Here is a 14,099-nt window from a genome sequence, read left to right on the forward strand (position 1 = left end):
TTCTTCTTCTAGAACTTGATTTACTTGATGATATTGCTGAGAACTTCATCTACACCTCTAGGCTAGAGTGTTCAAATTTGAAATAATATCTTCCTGTATGTCTTGGAAACCAAGATTCGGTTGGAGAACTAGAAGCACATTCTCATGCGATAATACCATGTTATTTCATCGCAAGCGATTGATTAATCTTTCTTGTTTCAATCCCCAATAGAGTTGCCAAAAATTTTGTTGGTAAACAGATTTGTCACTTGAAAATGGCCCAATGGAGTGTATGTGGCAAATTGTTCACAACAGTTGGATAGGCCCTTGATATGCGGCCTTCGGCTACGTTTACAGGGACAACTCCCTCGTATGATATAATTTTGAAGTTTTTCAAATAAAAGTGAAATCAAACTTTAAAATATAAATAGAAAGCCATTGATGATGAATGCACCACATGACTTCAAAGCTTTCCTGGACTAACGTAAAATTGCTAATAACAACAATCAAGATGTATGCTTGAGAACTATTACTAACACAATGTTGATCCAAAGATTCACAAACATCTGCACAATATTGTGAGGATGCTCATTGCAAAGAGTATCAACATTTCTAACAATTTAGATTCGAAAGGAGAGAACTCAAATTGCACATTCCTTTATTTTCTTGCACCAAGAACTTAAGAGGAATTTTTGATTGCAAAGACAAAATTTGTACAAACTTTCCAAATATCATCTTCTGATCAAAATTTTAGCATAGTGTTCCCTTTTTCTAAAATCTGAAAAAATCCTTTTACAAAGCCAAAAATGAGTTTTTATATAGATGCGGAGGTTAAGAACTACTCCTTCGTGGTTAATAACTACCTCCAAAATATGTAATTTGGGAGGTGTTAATTAGCCTCTACAGAATTAACCAAGTACAATATTAAACCTAGACCTTACATCTTTCGAGAGGAAGATTGAACAATTAGTCCTTGTCGATCTCCTTTTGATATTTGAATGATTTATTCAAGTTACATCACTTTATTAATGAACGCATATCCCTCTTTTCATGAAGAGGTCAAGAGCACGAGGCATGTATGAGTATACTGAATACTAACTTTTTGTTCATGATCTCTCCAATTATGCTTATATCTACCAACTGTGCTTTTCTTTGTTGAAGTTGTCTCACTATTTCATACTTGTGTTCTAGGAATACTCCAACAAATCCATCAACCATTTCAATCAAATCATCAATGGGAAGAGATGATTCAAATATCATCTTGTCTTGGCCAAGTAAGGCAGTTGAAGGATATATAATAGTTCTCATTCCAAGCCTTTGTCCTATCTCTTTAGCAATAGCTGGCTGGTCACTTGTGATCATCTTTACATTGACTCCAAGGTTAAGAGCTCTACGAATGGTTTCTCCAATGTCATGGTGAGGACGTTCAAACAAAGGCAACAAACTTATGAAAACCTAAGGTCCTCCAACACTCTATGTCTTTCTCTCTGGCACTTCTTCTCTGGCCACAACCAAAGATCGAAGCCCTTGTTCAATATACTTATCAATCATTGAATGTAGCTTATTTTTCATGTCTTCCTTGCACTTGAAAAGTTCTAAAAATTTCTCGAGTGCTCCTTTATTGGCTTTGTGCCAATTTTCTTTCGAATCAATGTAAGTGAGAGCAGTTCTCTTGTCCGCAGGATTGAATGGTTGAAAATTAAATTCAGTGATCCTTACTCTTGCCTCCTTTGGACCTGACATCATTCCAACCATGGAAACATCAATGGCATCTTGTTTTTTAGTTCTTGAAGCCCTTACTGCTAGCAACACCACATGTTCTTTATCTACTCTCTTTGTAAATACCTCAATGGGATTTTTATCCATCCTCAACTTATTTAGTGTTAGAGTTCCAATTTTATCATTGTCGAGGACATCCATTCCAACCATTTCTTCAATGGCAACCATTCTCTTAGTAATGGCTCCCTACTAAGAGAGGCAAATAGCCATGGTTGCAGACAACACAGTGAGCATTGCAATGGGAATACCACCAATCAATAAAATAAGAAGATTGCTGACCCCCTTTTTTTAAAGGAATTATGTCAAGTAGCTCATGTGCTTGTGTACGCTTTTATACCATGCATGCATATTCACTTGTATGTCTTTCTTCGTGAGCAAGGAGAATAAAAAGTGTGACTTATTTAATATTTTTGTCATCAATTTAAATAGAGCTATATTAGAAACTAGATGGAGGCGATGGTCTTACTCATAAGCTACACTCATTACAATTAGTTGATGATATTTGGTTTGACCATATGAGTGAACTGGTCTTGAATATATTCACTCCATCATCTTGCCAACTCTTTGAATCAATTAGTGACATTGAAGTCTTTCTATGGATACTGTGGGGAGGGAGAGCCAGAGGTCACCAATGTGTTGGAGATTGAAGAATTGTGTCAAATAGTTCAATCACATTCTAATTGTGCATTTCATCAAACAAGTCAAATCCACTGCCTTTCTTACTGTTTCAACTTCAATGTCTATGCACTTTTTAAATGTTTTGGATTAGAAATGAATTTCTCCTCTGCGCATTGAGTTTGAAAGACTTCAAATCACATATAAGACCAATTCATGAGATATGGCACCTGCAGGAACCTTCTATTAGATCACATATGTTGCATCTACATTGAATGTTGCGGGTTGGGGGATGGAGGAAAGTTGTAGGCAGGTGAATTGAATCATTTAGAAATCTGAACCAATGTATGGTTGACTATGTAGGCTTTCTTAATTCATTTGTATTAGCACAATTCTTATTTACCATATTAAACACTCCTTACGCACAAACTCAAGTTATTGAATCAATGACATGGTGGGGACTAGGAGTTGTGCATTATCACCATGTTTATTTTCATATTTGAGTATTATCAAAGTGATATGTCAATGATCTTCTACCAACTAGACTCACAAGAAGTATGTGTTAATCATCTCCTTCAATAATGTAATGTGTTGCAAGCTAAAACATCAAATTCATGGTAGAGCTGGATTGTTGACCTTCCTTAATCATGGTATATGCCGTGACTCCACATCTTCAAACCAGCGATTCCATACCTTCATGTCTGAAATGCATTTTCCATCTTACATATGCTTTTGAGATGACCCTACTTCTAATTCTTAACCTTTATCAGTTGGAAAAAAAGGTTAATAACCAAACTAAAATACGTGTTTTGAACTTAAATCTTAACATTTTTTTTTTAGAGGTTAAGGTTAATGGTTCGAAATACATGTTTTGGAATTTTATCTTAACCTCTTTTTGATGGAGAGGTTAAGATTTCAAAGTGAAACACATGTTTTGGACCCCAAACCTTAACCTTTTTAAAGGTTAATGGTTAAGATTTTGATTGAAAATGCATTTTTTGGTTCCTTCCATTAACCTACAACAACTTTTGACTCAGGAGCTAGATTTAAAAATTTTGAAGTGCTGGACGGAGTTGTGAATGAGCTAGAGATATTTGAAGGGAAAAATTTCTAAAAAAATCTGAGAGTAAGTGACCATTTTAATTCTTAAAATGAGGGATATTCTAAGAATAACCATAGTTCAAAAAGGCGGGAATTGAGGCAATTTTGACATCCGGGCAACACCTTGTAATTATGCATTTTTTTGGCATTTGTGTCAAAAAAAGGGGAATATATCTATAAGAAGGAATATAGAATATAACATATGTATATAAGGAATAAGACAACATCAAAGGGGAAATACAAAAAGGGAGAAATATAATTATGTAAAACAAAGCTAGAAAAACAAATTTTGAAAACAAAAATAGAGTCAGTGTCAGTCGTGTATCAACATAGTAGTCAAAACTAAGTGACAGACCCAAGCACATTGATAGGGGGAGTTTTGACTTATACTATTTTTAAAGTATTCAAAATTTTGGTATGATAAGTGTTTTTGTCACTAATGCTAAAGGGGGAGATTGTTGACATTATGGTCAAATCATTTGTCAATTAGTGCCTAAACACTTAATCATTTGGTTGGTTACATTGCTGCCAAGCTTCACAGAGTCTACCAAGCTTCACAAGTAGAAAATAGTGTAAGCAAAGCTTCATAGAGTCTACCAAGCTTCACAAATAGAAAGTAGTGTAAGCCGAGCTAATAGTGTTTACCAAGCTAGTTGTGTTAACCAAGAAGAAGGAAGGTAGTGTTGACCAAGCTGTAGTGTCAACCAAGCCCTTCAGTGTCAACTGAGTTCTCCAATGTTTGTTGAGTCATCAGTGCTAATCGAGTTCATGTCTACTCCTAAGTGATCAATGTGGACTGAGCACTAGCGTCAATCGAGCACCAGAGCTTACTGAGTTAATTGTGTTGCCAAGTGTAAGAATATCACCCGAGTGGTCTTCAAAACCTACATTACAGCATTGAGTCAACTTAGTGAAAATTGTTGTATTAGGTATTGTATCCAACTTCATAAGGTAATCATTTGGATTGGTATATATGCAAGATATCTTGTCATATCCAAATGAGAAGAGTGTGAATATGTAACAAGTATGAATGTGAATTGAAGAGTAAAGGCTATTTGTAGTATAAGGAAAAGCAGAGTCTCATCTATCACAACAAGGTGATCATTTCTACATCAAAGGAGTCTCAATTAGCAAACTGAGTTGCAAAGCAGAGATCAACCGTTGGTTCATCCTAAAAGGTGCATCAATCAAATCCTCTAACAAGGTGGATTTAATAGTCTTGTGTTAAATATCCTAACTGAGTGCATACTTCATTGTATTGTGTAAATCCTTTTACAAGGTGGACCTAATAGTCCTTATTTCTCCTAACAGGGCAGATCACCAAAAGTGATCATTTGTAAGCCTTAATCAACCAACTTTATACTGCAATACTAAAGCTTCTGGGTATCATCCTTCCCTAGTTTAACTTTCTACTTGGAAGGTTTCTAGGTTACCAATCATTGAGTCAACTATTATGAATGTTTTATCACTTCCAATCTTTCATGCATGCAATTAGATCAAATTAGCTTAAAGAGGATTAATTGGTGAATTGAAGTTAAAGTTTTATTGGTTCTTGATTCAAGCCCCCCTTAGTCACTTAGCCTACCATACATTTCCAACACATCCTAGGGCTTCCATCCATGTCATTGGATCAATCATACCAGATCATGGGTGTGCTCTTCAAACACATCTTCTCGTTGTCCTAACTCACCTACTTCAAGAAGTCAACCTAAAACATCACTCCACAACTAGGAGATCAGTTGAAAAAATAGAAAGGAAAACAAAAACACTATTTATAAGGCCTAACCTATCAATCCACGAGGTTTCATGCATTTTCAACAATGGATGATTAGGTTAGGGCCATTTTTGTTCTAGCAACTCTGTAAATGGAGATTACAGTCCAGTCACCTAAAAACTAGTATAACATTTCAACCTTGCAGCTTTAAACCAGAGTTGGATATGAAAAAGAAGCTAAGACCAAACTCTACATGGCCACGAAATCAAATCATGCAGCCCAACCCGTACACAGTCGTAAAAAAGTGTTATAAACCTTGTAAAGACAATGAAAACTCAAGGAAACTTCGTATATAGATAATTCACACGTGTGGTCTACAACTGAAATTCATTCTAACCTCCAAAAATCTTCATCCCATGCTCAATTACTTGAGCATGAGTGGTTACAACCACCCATTTCCTCATTTGCAACTTTCTTGCAAAAATTGCAATTTTGCTTTTATGAATGTCTTGGGAAAGTGGGTGCCCCTAGACCTATCCTAGGACCCTTAGGACCCTACAGGGAACCAAATACCCTAGTTTCTCAATCTTAGCAACTTTTAACTCATTTGACAACTTTTGGCCTTATGACCAACTTTTGCCCTCACCAACAAATTGGGACAAGTTTGGTTCCAAAGACCATTAGATCTTATTAAAATCCCACAAAGACTCTTAAATAACCCTAAACAAAACCCAAACCATCCATCAAGCCAAAAATAAGGGAGGTGCTCTGCACTATAGACCTTGGCAGTATGATAGACATATTGTGCATGATAGTAGATTGAATCAATATACACTTTGGTTGAATGGAGTGAAGAAAAGATTGTTGCCTTTAATTGAAATCCCAGATGAGGTAAATTTTACTATTGTTAGAGTTTTTATGGTCAATGGGAAACAATTTGAGAAGGAGATGAAAAAGAACCAAGTTTGTTTTGCTATAATTCCTAGAGCGTCGAGTTGTGGTAGTTATGGTCGACTGACTGAAACTAGTAATGGTTAAGTGACATAAGATAGTAGAGGCTGACTGAAAACAGAAGTAGACAATGTTAGCCGAGTTCCAATAGAAACTGAAAACTTGTTGAATGAGTACAAGGATATTACTATAGATGATATTCTTGATGGTTTACTACCAATAAGAAGTATAATTCATTGTATGGATCTGATTCCTGGAGCTAGTTTTATGAAGTAAATACCATATAGGTTGACACCTACTAAGATTGGAGAATTTAACACACAAGTGCATGAATTGTTATAGAAATATTTGACCAGAGAAAGCTTGAGTCCGTGTGTTGTACCTACTATATTAGCACCTAAGAAGAATGAAGAATGGAGAATATGTACTTATTCTATAGCTATTAAAAAGATAATAGTAAAATCTAGGTTTCCTATGCCGAGGATAGATGACATAATGGATTGTTTGAGTGGAGAAAAGTATTTTACCAAGATTGATTTGAAGAGTGGTTATCATCATATCAAAATTAGAGAAGGTGATGAATGGAAAACAACTTTCAAGACAAAATATGCTTTGTTTGAATGGTTGGTTATGCCTTTTGGTTTGAGTAATGCACCAAGTACTTTCATGAGATTGATGAATGAAATTCTAAAGAAATTATTGGGTAATTTTGTGATTATTTTAATTAGGTAAAAGTAGGTTTGAAGGGGATCTGAAACCCTAAACAAAAAAGAACCAAAGTTAGGAGCTGGCTTAACAGGGACCAACAACCAAGTCAAGCTGGTTTTATAGTGACCAACAACCAACATAAGTCAACAAAACAACAGGGGCCAAAAGTCCAGAAAAAATCTAGATAACACTTAGATAAGATCTTTAATAACACCAGTAATAGAAGTTCCTATAACAACAACCTCTCTGAGTAAGTTTGTGATTGTTTATTTGGATGATATTTTGATATTTGTTAAGACTAAGGAAGAACATCTTGAGCATATTAGGCAAGTATTGAAAAGGCTAAAAGAGGAGAAGTTGATGATTAAATTAAAGATGTGTCCCTTTATGCAAGAAGAGATCGTGTATTTGTGATTTGTGATTTTCCCTATGGTTTGAGAATGGAACCTAAGAAGGTTAAAGCAATTTTGGAGTGGCCTAAACCCGAGAATATGGGTGAGGTAAGATCATTTCATGGTTTGGCTAGTTTTTGTAGAAAGTTTATAAAGAATTTCAGTTATGTTTGTAATGTTATGACTATGACTATGAGAGGAGATAAAAAGGATTTCAAGTGGACACATGGAGCAAACAAGAGGTTTGAGACTTTGAAACAAAAGGTTGATGAGTTACCTATATAAGCTTTTCTTGATTTCAATAAGGTATTTCAAGTTGAGTGTGATGCAAGTGGTAGTGCAATAGGAGCTATGTTGAGTCAAGATGGTAAACATGTTGCTTTCTTTAGTGAGAAATTAAATGATGCTAAAAAGAAGTATTCTGTGTATGATCAAGAGTTCTATGTTTCCAAGCCTTGAAGAAGTGGAAACATTATTTGATTCCTAAGGAGTTTGTGTTATACAATGATCATAAAGCTTTATAGTATTTAGAAAGTCAACATAAGTTGAATCAAAGACATATGAAGTGGGTTGAGTACTTGCGGAGTTTCACATTTTTGATAAAGAATAAAAGTGGAGTCACTAACCGAGTTACAAATGCATTGAGAAAGAGACGTTCTTTATTGATCGAGATGAAGGTTAAAGTTCTCAATTTTGATGAGATTAAGGAGTTGTACGATGCTGAACCTAATTTTTAGAGGCGTGGAGAGAGTGCAAAGCACCAAATCTATTAGATCAATTAAGTGAGTATGAAGATTATTTCATTCAAGAATGTATGTTGTTCAAAGGAATTCAATTATGTATACCAATAAGTTTTGTGGGAGTTAATTTGATTAAGGAAAAGTATTGTGGTGGATTGGATAGACATTTTGGAATTTATAAGACATTGATTTTTCTTAAGGATAAGTATTATTGACCGCATATGTATAAGGATGTTCAAAAGTTTGTAAGGAGTTGTGGAATTTATCAAGTTGCAAAAGGAGTAAGTCAAAACATTGGATTGCATGTACACCTATTTCTGTTCCTAAGAAACCTTGGAGTGACATTAGTATGGATTACCTAAGACAATAAGAGGGTATGATTCCATATTTTTTTGTTGTGGATAGATTTTCTAAGACGACACATTTTCATACCATGTAAAAAGACATCAGAAGCAATGCATGTTGCAGATCTTTTCTTCAAAGAGATTGTTAGATTGCATGGATTACCAAGAAGTATTATCTCTGACAGAGATAGTAAATTTGTTGGTTACTTTTGGAGGACTTTGTGGGAGAAGATGGATACCAAGTTGAGGCTCAGTTCTACATTCCATCCACAAACAAATGGATAGACAAAGGTTGTGAATAGAAGCTTGGGTAATATATTGAGATGTTTAGTTGGAGATAAGCTAAGTAATTGGGACATGATCTTGACATAAGTTGAGTTTGCGTATAATAATTCTGTAGATAGGAGTACTGGGAAAAAGCCTTTTGAGATTCTTACTGGAATGTAGCCTAGAGGCATATTAGATTTGAGAGATTTTGTTGGTGAAGAGAAGAGAAGTATTGAAGGGAAAGTAATTGCTGATTTAATGAAGTCTTTGTATGAGGAAGTAAAGGTTGGAACAAAGTAATCAGAAGTATAAGGAGAATGCAGATAAGTCCAGGAGACATCATGTTTTTGAAGTTGATGATGAGGTGATGGTTCATTTGAAGAAGGGTAGATTTCCTGTTGGGACATATAGTAAGCTAAAGATGAAGAAGTTTGGTCCTTGTAGAATCTCAAGGAAGCTTGATAGTGGTAATGCTTATGAAGTTGAGTTACCCGATGACATGGATATATCTCCTATATTCAATATTGCTAATTTTCATAAGTATTATGAGTCAGATGATGAAGTTGATGTATCATATGATTATCCTAAGAAGCAGATTAAAGAGGTTGAACATATATTGGATCAGAGAGTTGGTAAAAGCACAAGAGGAAAACATTACTGTGAATATTTAGTGAAGTGGAAAAACAAACCAATGGAAGATGCTACATGGATTTCTCAAATTGAGTTGGATTCAACTCAGGTTGTGACATCTCAATGTTTCTTCAAAATCATTTCTTTCATACCTGGTTGTCTGATGCAGGAGCATCCTAGGTTGCCTTGCTATCCTACTCATTTTTGTGCATTCAACTAGTTATTGCCAAGTTGCAGTTGTTGCCAAATTCCTCCAGTATTGGCTGAGTTCCCCATGTTGGCCAAGTTCCTACAGTATTGGTCGAGTTCCTTCATTGGCCGAGTCTTGTTGTTGCCGAGTTCCTTCATGTGCCGAGTGAGCTTGCTAGTTTGTTGATGCTTGATTCCTTCTCTAGTCAAGTTTGTCTATGATTAGTTCATAGTATGAGCTGACTTGTTCATTTAATTAGAATCATGAATTATAATGTAATGATCATGCATTCTGATGCAGGCATACTATTTTGAGGTTGACCTCTTAGTTAAAGATCTAGAATATTTTGTAAGTCGTTTTGGCAAGTATAAGTAGAGGCATCTAGGCCTAGGTTATGTATCACTTAGAGATTTGAAAGGAGATGTGAATGATCACAGAAGAGCAAATCTAGAATTAGAGTTTGCACAAATCATGGATCTTGAAGTTGTAATCATCTTGTATTGGTAGTAACCCAAAATGCCTTACAACTAGGCCTGTTTGGATAATTGATGAATCAATAAAGCTATTGATGTTTCTGATAGAAATAATAAAATCAAAATGAACTAAATATAAAGACTTATAATTTAATCCAAGAGAGTTTGTGATGAACATAATTACCATACTTTATAAGAGCTTTCCAAGATCAACGCAAAGGATGAGACAAGGATTTTGAAAGGGGAAAGCAAAGAAAACCCCTTGTGAATTATATGAATGAGGCAAATGCCTAAGAATGAAGAAAGAAAGAGAAGGAGATAATGTGGAGCCATAGGGCTCATTACATGAACTACATCGTGATTGTGTGTTGATAGAATGAGAGAGAAGCACCTCTTATAAAGAGATGAGAAGAGGAGTTATTTGTAACTCCCATGTGAATGATTGCCACATTCATAAGTGTGTGCATAACAAGTGTCATAATCCTCTTAAGGAGGAATAAACTATTTTCCTTAATAAAGGAATTGCAAAAGAGACTTCTCCTCACATGTGGACTAGAGACCAAACAACATAAGGGATACCTTGGTTTATCCCATTTAATAAATACAACCAAGGAAAGATTACCAATTCTAACACCCCCTTTTAATATTTACTTGGGGAAATTACATCAAAGGGTATTAAACCCAAATTTTTACAATGAAATTCTAAATAGCAGCAACTTGATCTTTGATAATTATGCAAAAGGTCTCTAGTGAGTGTATGTAGATCTTCATAGAGTCCAGAGAGAACTAGATAGGTCATTAAAGTACACCAAATAATATTGTCTTGTATGTGCTTGGATGGATTACCTGAAAAACATAGACACAAGAAACAAGACAACTATCCACAAGGATAATTTCATATTATATTCGAATTAGAAATCCTTTTTAATAAGATAATTAGAGAGGAAGATACAACATGTTACCACAAGGCAATGGAGTCAACCTAATATCAAGATAAAGTATATGCTCAAAATATTATTAATAAGCACAAAAAAGGTTTGATCAGTGTTCTCATGAAAAAAGGTATATTATACTAATGTACTAATGACCACAGACAAGGCCAACTAATGATACTTGCATCAACATTGCATCAATCATGTGGATATAGACAGTCCACTTAACGAATCATCCCACTACAAGTTAATGGGGGCGTCCCTCCACAACGTGCATGACTCATGATCTAAGCAATAAAGTATGCAAATCATCATCACATTAATATATGAAACTAAAGTAAATAAAGAGACATATGCTGATCAAATTATAACTATCATAATTTCTGTTAGGATACTCAAATGAATGGATTATGAGGGTTTAACAACATATTGCCTTCAAATTGGATCAAATCATCTGAATTTGGAGGGAAAACTCCAATAATAGTATCCTCTTTGTTGAGGAACAAAATGGAACAACATGGAGGGAAACTCCATAAATATCAACCTTTCAAAGTAGAGCATATAGAATCAAATGGAGGGAAACTCCATATAAATATCAATCTTTCAAACTGGAACCAATAGAACCAACTGGAGGGAAACTCCATATAAATATCAATCCTTTCAAAGTAGAAAAAATAGGACCAAATGGAGGGAAACTCCATATAAATATGAGTGCACACCAATATAGGATGGAGGGATACTCCATGGGCCAGATAAGGAAACTATGTATCAATTATACTGAGGGGACCTACATAGTTAACCTTGAAAAAAAATTTGGCTCCCTATGCAAGTAAAAAAAAAATCATATAAATCATGTAGATCAATGGTATAAAACCATAAAGTGCCAACATGGGCAAAGAATGATGTTATAAAAGCATAAAAGTGCAACTATGTGCAAATCAATAGATCATAGTAAAATTGAAGGCAATAATGTAAGATAACTCATAATCTCAAATAATTTGATGAATAAGCTGAGATAAATTTGAAGAGCAATGAAAATAATAAATGGATATCAGTAGGAAAACTCCATTGAGGGTGAACATGGGTACTTAAGTGATTTTATGCATTGGATTATAAAACACATTTATGTGACATAAGAATATACCCAAAGACTTTATGAATCATCATAGTCACAATAGCTTGTATATTTATCTAGGTATATATGCGTGCACCCATATATACACAAATAAACCTAAATATCATGGAATGAAATCATACAACTAACAACATAGAAGATAAGATCATACGAAAGACAAATGGTGTAAAGACTAAAGGACTACAATAATCCAAGGAGAATAAGTGATAGTATACCCTCAAAAAGGTTGATTAAATAATAGTAAATGTACCCCAAATCATCAATATGCAATTTAATTGAAAGGCATAATGATATAAAATATTTCACATAAATATTAATGGATATTTGAAAACACAATCCAAATAAAAAACATTAGCATAGTCAAGATAGTAAAGTAAGTAATATGGGAAATCAATGTATTTACCTAATAGGAAGAGCTTGAACAATTTATTAAAAATAAGGTAATAAAGTTAATTTTGAACTAGAATCAAATATGAGAATTTTGTATGGAGGGAAGGAAAATACCACACTTAGATAATATAAATATAAAATATTTTATTACTTCCTATTCAAAAAAAGTATCATGAATTTAAATGTTCTATATGAATTTTTTAGACATAATAGAAATTTTTGGTAAAATTAATGAAGTTAAATTAGAATAATAAAGCCAAATGATAAATATTAGTACAAATTTGAACATAGGATTTAAATGTTTCAAATAATATAAACATGAGTTGAAACAAAGAGAAAATAAATAAATATCTCCCTTGTAAAAGTAAAACTATAATTACTTAAATAAAGTCCTCTCTAAGAAATGTAAAAGAATGCAAGTATTTTCTTTAATAGAAATTAATAATACTTAAAAAAAATAAAGAATAATTTATATGTAAAAAGAATGACCTAAAGATCATAGATAAAAAAATTTAATTAAAAAACTTAATAGTCAGTATCCAAGATGTTAAAAACACGATGAGAATATATATATATATATATATATATATATATATATATATATATGTATATATATATATATATGTATATATATATATATGTATGTATATACATACATATATATGTATATACATACATATATATGTATATATATATATACATATACATATATATATATATACATACATATATATATATATATATATATATACATACATATATATATATATATATATACATACATATATATATATATATATGTATGTATATATATATATATATGTATATATATATGTATATACACACACACATATATATATATATATACATATATATATGTATATACATATATGTATATACATACATATATATACATATATATATGTATGTATATACATATATGTATGTATATATATACATACATATATGTATATACATATATATATGTATCTACATATATATGTATGTATATATATACATACATATATGTATATACATACATATATATATGTATATATATGTATGTATATACATATATGTATGTATATATATACATACATATATGTATATACATATATATATGTATATACATATATATATATATATATATATATATATATATATATATATATATATATATATATATATATATAGATATATCATTAAAGAATGAAACTTTTAATGTGACAAGACACGCAAAAATCTCAATATTTGAAATGTTTTATTTATTTATTTTAAAATCTAGGAATATAAATGAAACGTCAATAGACGAGAAGATATAAATATAGATTTCAAATATATAGAATAAAAATAATAATAACTAATAATTAATAGTAACAATTATAGTATCAAAAATTATAGAGGATAAAATAAATGAATACTATGTTATGAAAAAAAAGATTAAAAAAAAGAAATAAAGAAGCATTATGGAGTAATGTAAATTAATTAAATCTATAACTACAAGAGTAAATACATGGTCTTTGAAATTATCGTGAGGAAATAAAGAGTAAAGTGAGAATATAAGTAAAAGAAAGAAGTATAAAATCAGATTAAAAAAATGGTTTAAAAAAAATATTTTTTAAGTCAATAATGTAATATGCATTAAAATAAATTACATCCAAAGAATAAAAATTATTGCAGCAAAGAATGTTTCACAAAGATATTACCCATATGGAATAATCTAAAATTAGACTGATAAAAACTGGTAGAAGCGCTAATT

General features: G+C 32.4%; 1 pseudogene; it reads right to left on the reverse strand.

Annotated features, from left to right (window-relative positions):
• Window positions 1-1,038: 1,038 nt before the first annotated feature.
• Window positions 1,039-1,926, reverse strand: LOC149532206 (plasma membrane ATPase pseudogene; annotated as a pseudogene).
• Window positions 1,927-14,099: the final 12,173 nt, after the last annotated feature.

Source organism: Cupressus sempervirens, chromosome 11, assembly GCF_028749045.1.
Source record: "Cupressus sempervirens isolate cs-2001-9-10 chromosome 11, ASM2874904v1, whole genome shotgun sequence".
Lineage (NCBI taxonomy): Eukaryota > Viridiplantae > Streptophyta > Pinopsida > Cupressales > Cupressaceae > Cupressus > Cupressus sempervirens.